Source organism: Taurulus bubalis (assembly GCF_910589615.1).
Source record: "Taurulus bubalis genome assembly, chromosome: 7".
Classification (NCBI taxonomy): domain Eukaryota; kingdom Metazoa; phylum Chordata; class Actinopteri; order Perciformes; family Cottidae; genus Taurulus; species Taurulus bubalis.
The window spans coordinates 20,709,515-20,721,854 of record NC_136595.1 but is presented as its reverse complement, the minus strand read 5'-3'; the positions used below and the strand labels follow the sequence as shown (position 1 = coordinate 20,721,854).

Sequence of the window (12,340 nt, the reverse complement as noted above, 5' to 3'; positions counted from 1 at the left end):
TTCTTAACAATCATCTCCTATAAACCACCAAACAGCGGAAGAAGCCCAGAGAGAGGTACAACGTTCCACTACCACAAGGGATAACACCAACAACACACCAAATCACCAAATCACCACACATTAGCATTACAGTGAGGAGATAAAGCAGCTTTAATGTCCCGCAGATGATCCCATGTTGCTGTAACAAAGTTCCCGATAAAAGGCAGCCCCTCCGAGGAGTGCCGGCCTCTAATCTGGGAGGACATTATGGTTCTCCCTTGAGGGATGCTGCCTGGCCCGAAACATTAAGCTCAGCCTGGAGCTCAGAGGACAGCCATGGTGTCTGGCTTTCCACCTCCTCTGGACCAAGGACTTTCTTTCTGAGCTAAAATATTGTGGAACAGCCCTTCCTTTCCAGCATGCACGATAAGGATCAGGAGGAGTGAGGAAATGTAGAGAGAGAAATGAATAAATACACTTTTAAAAAAGTCAAATGAATGGCAATGGTAATACTGCGGTGAAGTAAATGAATCCCATTGATGGGGCATATCAAATTACCAACTTAGTCCAGGTGGTGGAAGTTAACTGGGTGCTACTGAAATCCTATTACAGACTCCCCACCCTCATCTCCCTCCTTTTCTTTCTCCTTTCCCTCCCCCTCGTTCGTTTCTCTCTTTTTCTCCTGCCTAGCATCAGAGGAATGGGGATTGCGGATTGTGGCAAGCTGATTCAGACTTAGGTAAAATGACATCTAACTGATGTTGAGACTGGCAGCCTGCTCCTGTAGCAGGGAGATAAGACCATTGCTGCTGGCATTTCAATTACACTTTACTGCCCCGCACATCTGTTGGGAGAGCTACTTTTCAGCCTTTTCCCCTCAGGCAAATACAGCCTTATTCTGACTCCACTGGCTTTCTTTGACTGCACAGCCTCCTTCCTCATTCTTTATCCACAGCAAATTCTGATTGTCTTCCTCTTTAGCTCGACTCTACCCACTGTTTGTAATCTATTTGTTCGGGCCTGTTTAACTCAGAGGGAGCCGAGGCTGGACAGGAGAGAGAGACGTAGAAAAGGATTGCAGGCAGAGTGATACACAGTACAAGGGTGGAAGACAGTAAAGCAGAGAAAAGGTGCTGCTGCTTGTAATAACATGCAGCAGGGAGAAACACAAAGAGACAGAGGATACACTACACAATGGTGCTAAATAGCGGTGGCAGGGAGAGAGTTACTGAGAGGTAGAGAAAATAAACTCCACTGGCTCAGTGGACAGATGTGGAGGACACCGACAGGTGGGCTGGTAGGTGGGAGGCAGGCACGCGGCATGTAGAAGCCTCAGTCTCCCTCTGTGCTTCCCTGATTTCATTGAAGCTAAATAGATTAAAGAGAATATTTTTGGTTCAGGCTGTGACTAAACATCAGATCACAAAGTCAGCCTTTAACCTACAAGACAAAAGGAACTTTGAGGAGCTTGAAAGCAAGGCAGGGAAACGTGGACAATTTACTAACAAGGACGGAGCAGCAGGGAAGATGTTTTTAGCACTTTTAAGATACGAGATTGTTGCATGATTCTGTAACGTAGTATATCTGCTATCTGGAGTAGAACGGGTCCATTCGGTGTCTCTGTTTCCTGCAGGAGCTTCTCGTCAGCTTTCTACAGTTAAAGTATTATAATTGTTGATTGGTGTCACATCTTCTGCTTTAAGCATTACACACACACACACACACACACACACACACACACACACACACACACACACACACACACACACACACTTATAGTGTTTACTCTATCAGTGAGTTCTGTCATATTATGGAAATAAATGTTTCAATGACCAAATTCTATATGCGTGTGTCACTTGTGTCTCAGACCTGTTCGATGGCAGTTGGAGTAATGTGTTGCGTTTACTCAGTATCGAGAGGACCAGTGCAATTTTGGTATTCGTTTTTGCATGAAATTGTACTTGCGTTTCCGTCTGCTAAGACCACAGTTTATCACAAATGCAAACACAAAGATAAATGTTTGTGGCTTTGGTTGACAGATGCTTCAATATCAGCGAAAACCTTTCATGTATGTTAAGTTTTGCCTCTTTGATTATGATTCACACATAAAATCCAGATTAAATGCACAACTTTAAATGTGGTTAGAACAGGTTCTGGCTTGGAATATATTTAGACCAAAATGTCATCCACAGCTGTTTGGAGAATATATGAGGCCCTTCCTGTTCAGTAGAATAAATACATGTCACACCAGGATTGATATGAACATCTACAATCTCTTATTTGAAGAATGTGAAGTCTATACAGCCATGTGAGCTGATACACACGCCACAGAAAGGGATGTGATTCTCATCTTTAAACTAAATAAAAGAACAATGCTGTTGCTGCATGTAGGTCTCTCTCTCTCTCTCTCTCTCTCTCTCTCTCTCTCTCCCTCTCTCTCCCCCTCTCTCTCTCTCTCACACACACACTCTCTCTCCTCACGCACATGCACACACACACACACACACACACACACACACACACACACACACACACACACACACACACACACACACACACACACACACACACAGCATTTCATAGATTTAGAATCAAACAAACTGCTGTGGGGCCAATTCTCCAGATCGTTAAAACTTGTGCACAACCAGGACCAATTTAGAACACGCGTGTGTATTTGTGTGTGCTGCCCTGGAAGATTTAATTAGGCTGGGAGCAGTTAGAAGAGATTAACATCCATGCTGTCTGAGCTGTCATGTCGACGGAGCGTGTCAAAGCCCTTCGCCGTCCCCATCACTGCCGAATTACAGACTGGAACAGGTGTTTCTGCTGTGCCACAACACATACACACACACACACAAACACAAACACAGTGACAATAGGCATCCTTAAGTATCGCATACAAACTATTATATCTCTGAAAATGTGTTGAAAACAGTTGAACCTCGTTTGGCTGGCCGAATCGTATAACATACAAAACTCAAATGAACCTTAATGGTGCCGAAAGTACGATTTTCACTCTCTCACAGCAGAAAATAACTGTAGTGTATCTGCAGGGATTTAATCAGGTAGTTCTTCAACAACAATGACTCCAGAATTACTTCCAAAAAATATCTAAATGTACTCATAACACCTAAAAGTTGTCTTTTTGAAACGTTCCCATGGATATGTGCTGTAAGTGTGACACTTAGTGCATGTTTTAGGTGACTCATTTCTGACCCCAACCTCTTTGCTGACCTTTAAACAGACCAGTCAGCCACAGGGCTCGGCACTAAAATAGCCTGGCTGGTATCTCTTCAGGATAGGATTGCATTTAGGACCAAACACTGCCTTTTGATCTCCATCGATCTAACCTGTGGCCAGATAGCATTGCTTCCTGGAAGACGGCCGGATAAATTATTAAAAGGGGCCGCTCTAAATGTGTAGGCCAAGAGCTCCAAAGAGAGAAGGAGTACTTTGTCCTTACGCTAGTGATGGCTGAGCAAACTTAGAGAGAGAGACGTCCCATCATAGTTTTGAAACCATTTGTGCTATAAACGCTCTACGTGCAAGCAACAGAAAGTGAAACTGCTGCAGGGACTCTTTGTTGTTGCTGAGCCTGGGTTCAGACCAGAGCAAAAATTTGATTTTAATTTTAATTTGAACAATAGTTCATCACAGAAATTATTATTATTCTCGCAGCACTGCACTTGAAAGGCTGCCCAGTGGTCTAAAAGGCAATGTAGCTGTGATGTATCAGGCGTCCTGCACTCATCACCAAACTGTGGTTCACTGAATCACCTTGGCTACGCTGTGATTTCCTCACAGCTCAACACAAGCGAGAAGAGCAGATCTGTGAGCCCTGTCCATAGCCATCAGAGACAGGCAGGCTGATAGCTGCTGGCAGCTCTGCCTGTTCCTCTCCTGTTGTCTTTGATCAGTCTGATCACTGACGCACAGCGTGCCAACTACCACAGTACTGGGGACTACCTGACACCGCCAGGAGCACAATAGACACGCACACACACACACACACACACACACACACACACACACACACACACACACACACACACACACACACACACACCAATACAAATACTGTACAGTACCCATAATTAGCCGGCTGTTACGGGGAATGAAACATACACACAATTAATAGAGTGGTTAAACAGAGCATCAATTTGACACACATCACAGTGATTTACTGTATGATGGCTTCGACTCAGTTTCCAGCACAGACGTGCAAAGCTACACGCTACTCTTCTAATTGTGAGCTCAAGATAATGCGTTATGCGTCATATAATCAGAACAACTGTTGCACTTTAAAATGAAATGGTCACAATCAAACGATAGAATGCAAACGGAATGAGAAGCAGATTTGTAATTTAAAGCACATGGGTTAATGTGAAATTATGTAGAAATCATAAAGTGGTGAAGTGACGGCTAATTATGTAGGATTGCTCCTCACCTGAGTAATGTAGTTTAAATAATGATGTTTGCAACCACATGTTGAACTAATGTGGTGTTATATGTCTGATGATAATGATGATGATATGATAATAAACAGCTGAAATAAAGCTGCAGCTATATCTGCTATATCTCTAACCAAGTCTTTGGTAGAATTTTTTTTTTTTATTGTTAAATAGTATCATAGTTAAGAGGAGCCGGGATAAAAACAATAAACAGCATACTATAAGCATATTAGGAATGGGATTTAAGCCTTACTAATTGCAGCAACATATTGGAATGTTTCAGTGACGACTTGTGCCAGTAAGTATCGGTGTATGTCACCACCGATCAACAATACCAATAACATTATGCAGATATGAATAGTATGACACTGTGTTTCACTGCCAGACATCACTTCCTGGCAGGTGCCATTTGGAACTGAAATGTCACTGGCAGATACAGATCCACGTAGGCAGCTGTCACTTAGTAAATGCTGCTGCGGTGTCGAAGATAGTGCGGTAGCTGCATAGCTGATAGTTGGAAAACTACAGTTTATTACAACCTGGGTTTGTAATAACCCAGCCAGTAAATTACAACCCAACTGTTTGTAAACATCCATCCCAGCCATAGGCGGCACTAAGGCATCAGGTATGGATAAGCTATGGGAGAAGGGGTTAGGGGAGGCCAGTCAATGGCAATCAATGGCCAGTCTGACGCTGGCTTAACCTAAGCAAGTAGCCCACGGCAACTGTTGCTGTAGAGCAACGGCAACTGTTGCTGTAAAGCAACGTCACCCCTTTTCAGTGATGAATTGGGACAGCCTCTAAATAGCGGCATCCATAATCCCAGTTTACGAACCGACTTCCTGATTCAACTTTGACTCATCATACTTGCACACATACTTGTTTCCTTTGCAGTCAATTACAACATCATGGGGGAGCTTACTTTTATAGTTAGCTCCAAGTGGTTTTAATAATCAGAAAAAACTGTCAACTTGTGAGCAGTGTATGATTGTCTGACTGCGTGTCTCGTCTACGGGCCTCATTGGACCTATTTTATTAACTGTTTTAATGCATTCTGAGACCTCTGCAACTACTTTGGTGCGTATCATAACTGTAGTGGCACAATACAATAACCAATAGAACCAATGGCAGGAGGTTCGAAAATAAAACCCGGAGTTGTAATAAACTGTCTTCAGGGCTACTGCAGCACACTTCCAATGCTGCGTTGCCGTGCAGTGAGCTGTACGGGACAGAAGTCTTGCAAGAAAAATGGGTTATAAATTTCCATGAAATGTGATCAGTTGTTTTTTCTAGCACTCACTGAAAAACAGGAAGCCTTTTCCGTAGGTTTGGGGGGACTCCCCAGGGTGGCATTATGGTGAAGGCCTGCTCAAGCAGGACAGCTCAGCTGTGGCTAAGCTCCCGAAAAGCCTGGTGACAGTGACGAAGGTCACAAGCCAGCAATAGGTGGGCACAACAGTATGACAGGGGAACACTGAGGGACAGACCGAGACCCTCCGGGACAGGGCGGAGGTTGCGGTCTCTCTTCGGTGAAGGGTGGGACACGCGTGTCAAGGAGATAGGGGTGCAGGAACGGCTCCTTCGGGAGCACATGCATGACCTTGAGATAAGTCTGCTTTACATAACCTGACAGCCTGTTCGCAAAGTCGCACTCTGACAATGTCATGCAGCACAACTAAATGTCATCAATGTCACTTATACACACACACACACACACACACACACACACACACACACACACACACACACACACAGACACACATTACTATTTCTGCTCTCTTTTACCTTCCCACCTCCTCTTTTTGCCTTCAGTTGTTGCTGACAGTTTAGGTCCCCAATGACCAATGTCAACTCAAGGTGCTGACACAAAGAAGAGGAGGATGGGACCCTTTAAACACATTACAGGTTCACACACACAGAGATAGACACTCTACCCTGGCCCCCTCTGCTTCTCGCCCAAGACACACACACCTGGAGGCAAACTGACAAAACAACACAGTAATATTCTTACAGTAGTTTTGGTTTGTTTGTACTTAGCCTGAGATGCCCCACGGAAAAGTGAGCTAATATGCGGGGGAAGTTGTGCGATACCTAGCTATTGATCCTGGGGGCCACGAGTCTCCGCAGCAGCCTTTTAAATGTCAGCTTTTAATTTCCTTCTCCCTTCTTCACTGAAAAAGATTTATTCAAAGCAGTGCTGTTCCAAGAGATATCAGATATCATGGTGACAGTCTTTTAAAGAGCTTTTGTTTGGTTTGGGCATTCATGGCTTTTTGTATCAGCCTCTTTTATTCAGCCAGAGGAGGAGGAAGTTTCTGTATTGGCCACTGAGTTGAAAGGCAATCTCCCCCTTCCATTGTAAGGCGATGTACAACTGGAACTTCTTTAATTAGGGCTTCTCTCGCACTGAGTGACAGCAATGGCCAATACCCTCCAGACACCGATGGAGGTCACACACAAGCACACATACATGCATACAGAACCACTTGTGCACAAACACTTACACACACACAAATAAACACCGGAGTCGTAAAACATAAACCTTTTTTGTACTGTGGAAGACTATTTTACAGCTCACACAATAAAAGCTGTGAACGTTAAACATTAATTCACCTCTGCGTAAGTCTTTTATTGCTTCCATTTAATTACCAAGCCACATCTGCACATGCGACAGAAACATGGTGGCACTATAATAAGATCACACATTCATGTTGTGCTTTGACAATGACCGTCTGTGTTTTTGTCTGCAGTGTGTGCTTTTGTTTTTCGTTGATAATTGTGGAATGTGTCAAATGGTCATAAATATATGAATGGACAGGGTGTTTGGACGGCACCCTGGAAATAAGACGCTGTGTTCTTTGAGCGTTCCCCTTTCATTAACACAATGCCCGAAAATGTCCCAAAATAGTGTCTTTTAATAATACACTTCCGTGTTCAAAGAAAGCGTACAGTTTCCGCTTGTTATATGCATGCAGTGTTTACAACGTAGGTTTACTTAATTGTTAGCTTTACTTAATTGTTAGCTTTACTTGGTTACGTTTGGGCAACACAATGACGTGACTACTCTTGGAAAAGATGATAGTTTTGATCATAAATAATATCTAAATAAGTGTGTGTGTTACGTAACTTACGTACATGGCGTTAGTTAAGTGCGTAAACTACATATAAAAAGGTAGGTAGATAAAGTCACTTTGACTTGTTTAATACACAGGATTGGAACAGCGGCCTCCTCTGTGAAAGTCTGTTTCTTTAAACATCCAACTCAGCCTTCTCCCTAAGTGGACTTTGTAGCCCTTTATACTATGTCCGTTGCTCTGACGTATAATAATGATGCAATGCAGATTACGCTGGAGTGAGTTGCCTTTGTTCATACGCCACTGAACAGCATCATAATTGACGCGTTGGGAGTGAGAACGGGTTGGTGCAGACACCTGATAGCTGAGACACAAACTCCACAACAGCCAAGTTTAATTCTGGCCTGCCATCAATTTACTTACATTCTAACATAAATTAGTGATGGCTGATATGGCTTGCCAAAAGTGACTTTGTTATTTTAACCACTGAAAACGAGTCAGCGATGTAAAATAAAAAATCCTAATTATGCTTTACTTGCTACAGTACAAGTGGATACTGTATAGCAAGAGCAGATTTTTCAAGGAAAACAAATGTGTTTCCAGTGAACCTTTTGCCAATACATTTTCCCAATATGTTGATTTAAAAACGCTATCCAAGCGGCATCGCGTTTCTTTCAAATTGTTTTTGCTGTTGCTAATTAGTAGTAGATTAAAGTAATTTAACTTCTTAGCAGAAAGTGTCATAGAAACATGATGCAGATAGGAAACCGACATGATCACCACACCATGCAATACCAGGAAATTTGCAATTTTCAAGGTAATTCACAGGAATGTGAATCAGTGAGTCAACAGATGAAGCACAAAGAGACAGGTTGAGATTACAAGCCACATGTTCCTGCTACTGTGCTGCGACGAGGACCGAGCTGGTTCCAGCCATTCCACCTCCGCTCTCTCAGCAGCAGCAGCGCCGCTGGCACTCAGTGAGGGATGAACAGAGCGGAACTGCCAACTGCTGCACTTCTCCTCTTCCCTGCTTCCCTTTCCCTCCACACGTTTGTCTTCTCACCTTCTTTTTCCTCCTCGCTTTCTGCTTTAAACATGGAAGAGTTAATTTGCTCTCTCTCTGTCTCTCTCTCTCTCTCTCTGTGTTTGTGCTGTCAGGCCCTTCCAGAGCAGTGGGGTTGTCAGGAGTGATGGATGACTATCAACCTTCTGCTGTCTTCCACTACGCTCCTGGGAGATTTACAGGCTCGCTGACTACCAGGCATGAAAACCAATCTCTCTTTCTCATTCTTCCCTCCCTTCCTCCATCCATGCCTGCCCTCGCTCCTTCCATCTCACTCCCGCTATTTCAACATCTCCTCCGTTACCAAAAAAAGCTCTCATAATGGAGAGATGTGTGCAAAACAACATTGAAATTTGTGTGTGGACAGAGGGAAGCTATTGTTCCTCTTGAGGGATATTGTGGGTGTGTCAGAGTGGAATAGCGTGCTCAGAGTGATACACCTGGTCTTTGACAGCCTATCTTGCCCATCTTCATCTTCTCCGCTGCTTCCAGCTCCTTCACAGACTTGCAACACACGAGCATCCATCCAACGTTCCTCTTGCTGGTGGTAATTATAGCATCCAAGATAGGTGCTGGGCTAATTGCTGTCTCAAAATAATAATTGCTTTATTATCGCAACCATTTTTGGTAATGATCATTCAAAGGCATTATGTTAATGCAATTAAACGGTTTCATTATTATTCCTGCTTGTACTAATTGACGGTATTTTCCAAGGCTGGGCCCCTAAATCAATCTGTATGGCTGCAATGGGCAGACAACATGAGAGAGAAAGTATACTTAACAATTATGTCAACTGCTTACAAGGATCTGTGTTGTCAACATAATGTTCACTGACAAAAAGCAAAACCAATATCATGTTTACGTCTTTTAAAGCCGAGTGATAGATACCACAAATATCATGCCACCAGACCAGAGAATAAACATCTAACCCAGTGATGTTTCCTTCCCCAAAGACCCAAATCAACGAAGACATCATATCCCTGAATGTCCAAAAACATTACATATAAGCACTACCTTTCAAAAACTATCCGGGGAGGAAACTCATATTTGCATTAATTTGCAAATTCCGGAAAGGAACCCATGCTGGCTATAGTAGAATAAATATGCGTGCTGACACCACCCTTCAAAGAAAAGGAAATAAACATAAATGACATGTAAATGTTATTTAGATTGCCGTCTAACAGCATGCAAAGCAGCCCTGTGTCTCGCCTTATCAAATATTTGAATTAGAAGATGTGGCTCCACCTCGATCTTAGGCTGCTTATAATAATGATGCCTGTGAGTATGTGCGTGTATGCATGCATGCATGTATGTATGTGATCTCGCCTACATAATGATCTCTGGTCCAATCTGTCAGGACAGTATGTAGTGTATGCAGTGTAACAGGTAAACACGTGTGCGAGGCTTTCATTGACATTTGGTGGGCTCATTAAAATCAGATCACATCTCAGGAGGACAGCTTGAGGAGGATTCTTGTTCTCTTCCCTGTGCTTAGACAACACAGCGCGTTGGTTAACTTTTGCTTATATGGGTCTTGTCAGCTTTGTAGCTACCAGGTCTCTTCTCTGAGAGACAAGGCTGGATTGTCATCAGATACAGAAACGACAGAGCACACGGCTTCAGGTGAATTGCAGCCGCTGGCTTGAGATGCCAGTTTGATCCAGAGCTCGCCTGCCTGACATCATTAGGCCCGCGTGTGTATTTGGATTTACTCGTGTTGTAAAACTTGATAAAAACATGAAAAAACGCCACTACAAAAGATGAGGAGTGAGGGTAGCTGACGTGTTCACTCAAAACAAGATACAGTCAGAGCGTGCAGGGTTGTGAGAGGTCAAAGACAAGATGTTGCCACCAGCAAACTTTCACGCCTGCACTATCCAGTCCTATCAGGCGTCAGAGTAAATATGTTATTTTGGTTTTCTTGCACAATCTGCATTAATTAGGAAAAGCACTCCCCCTTGGTCAGGCGCCACACTACTGCCAGGAGCCACATGGTGAAAAATTCGTCATTTTGAAATGAATAATAGATTTGTGTCTGCAGGGGAAGAGAAGATTCACAGGCGTGTATGGGAATGTGTGCCTGTGCGTGTGTGTGCGTGTGTGTGTGTGTGTGTGTGTGTGTGTGTGTGTGTGTGTGTGTGTGTGTGTGTGTGTGTGTGTGTGTGTGTACATCTGCATGGACTCATGTATCTGTGTGAACCTTGCATTTGAGTCTCTAAATACGTCGTTGCTGGTCATTTCACACGGCCGGCCCGGCCCCACACTCCTCCAGATGCTCCCTCTCTCGTCCTCAGGTCATTTCACAACCAGATGTGAATATGCAGATGTGTGAGCAGGACGGTGCAGCGAGAGGGGTGGAGCGGTGCAATCATGAATTAACTGGAGCTTTGGGGGGGTTTCCTGCCACACTAACTGCTGCCATTTGACCTCAGGCGGTCCGCGGAGGGCAGGGATGATAGATCTGTCCTTCTCCGTCCTACAGCTGTTCACACATCAACAGCAGTAGTTCCAATTAAAACGTTGAAGTGGCGGCATCTTTATCGCTACTGACACTCTAGAGGCCCATGTGTCACTTCAGGCCTGGATGAGCTGATGAAGGAGACTTGGTGAAGAGAGAGGAGGTAGGGAGGTTAATGAGAGTCCAGTACGACTGGCAACCCATATTCTCAGTCTCTTCCCTCTGCTGCCACAAGCCTTCACTCTGACACACTCTGATATAACACATTCAGACTAATTTGAAGGCTTGCTGAAAACAGAGAACAAAACACGAGGTCAAAAGGGGATGAAGGCTGCGCGTGAGCGTGTGGGTGTGTGTGTGTGTGTTTTCACAGCAGCTACATGACAAGGTTGAAGGACACCGAGGCTCATCTCTGACAGCCGTGCTGTGTCAGCAGGAAGTGATGTCACGGGTCAGTGTTGGGAATGCGGCGCCGGGTCTACGAGGGCGCTAACCCTTCAGTCCTGCTGGATGAGCACGGAGTGCTGAAAAACTGAATTCAGTATAAATGCTGTGAATGGCAAATGTCCCAATAGAATATCAATCACTTTCTGCGCTCCAGAACACACTCTCCCTCTCCTTCTTCTAATATTTCAGAAGACAAATACGAGTACGATGTTGGCACAGTGGAAAAGTTGCTCCTGTCACATATCCAATATGTTTTAAGTCGATATTATGCACCTCATGGAACTGGACAGAAACTTGTTTGCGAACGGAAGAGCACAAATCAGAAAGCGGACATGAGCATCATCGTGACAGGGGAACACAGAAGACGCTGGATTTGTATGATCCTTACAGACGCAGTTTAAATCCATGAATCATAGAGAAGGGAATTAGTGTTTTGCGGCTTGGTTCACACGACACACCTCTTTCTTTCCCTCCATATATATATATGTATAAATATATATAAACACTTTGTAAAAGACCTAAATATTTTCTTGGCCTTCTCCAACCACCGGCTGCATGGCCACCAACGTCCTAGAACTGAAACACTAGCAACGGTCTCGCATGTCTTTGCATGTGTGCACCTTTGTGATTGAAAGGCTGTAAAAAAGCAATCTTCTCCACCTCCAAGCTCATCAACATGCACGGGTGCACGCGCAACGCATATTCACACAGGCACACATACTTACATGCTTCCGTCAAAGAGAGACCGTTCGAACATGGCACTGCTTTTTATTTTAGCTGCTGTCTGTCTGGAGACAGCCCCGAGTGTTTCTTTGTCTGCAAATGATGAAAAAGGATCAAACTGGACAACACCGCTGCATCTGCC

At 44.0% G+C, this 12,340-nt stretch overlaps 1 protein-coding gene across 2 annotated transcripts in view; it reads right to left on the bottom strand.

Annotated features, from left to right (window-relative positions):
* Positions 1 to 12,340, bottom strand: part of agbl4 (AGBL carboxypeptidase 4) — a gene marked incomplete at its 5' end in the record, with an annotated part of 246,047 nt that overhangs the window by 148,564 nt on the left and 85,143 nt on the right. The gene's annotated exons all lie outside the window — the stretch shown is intronic.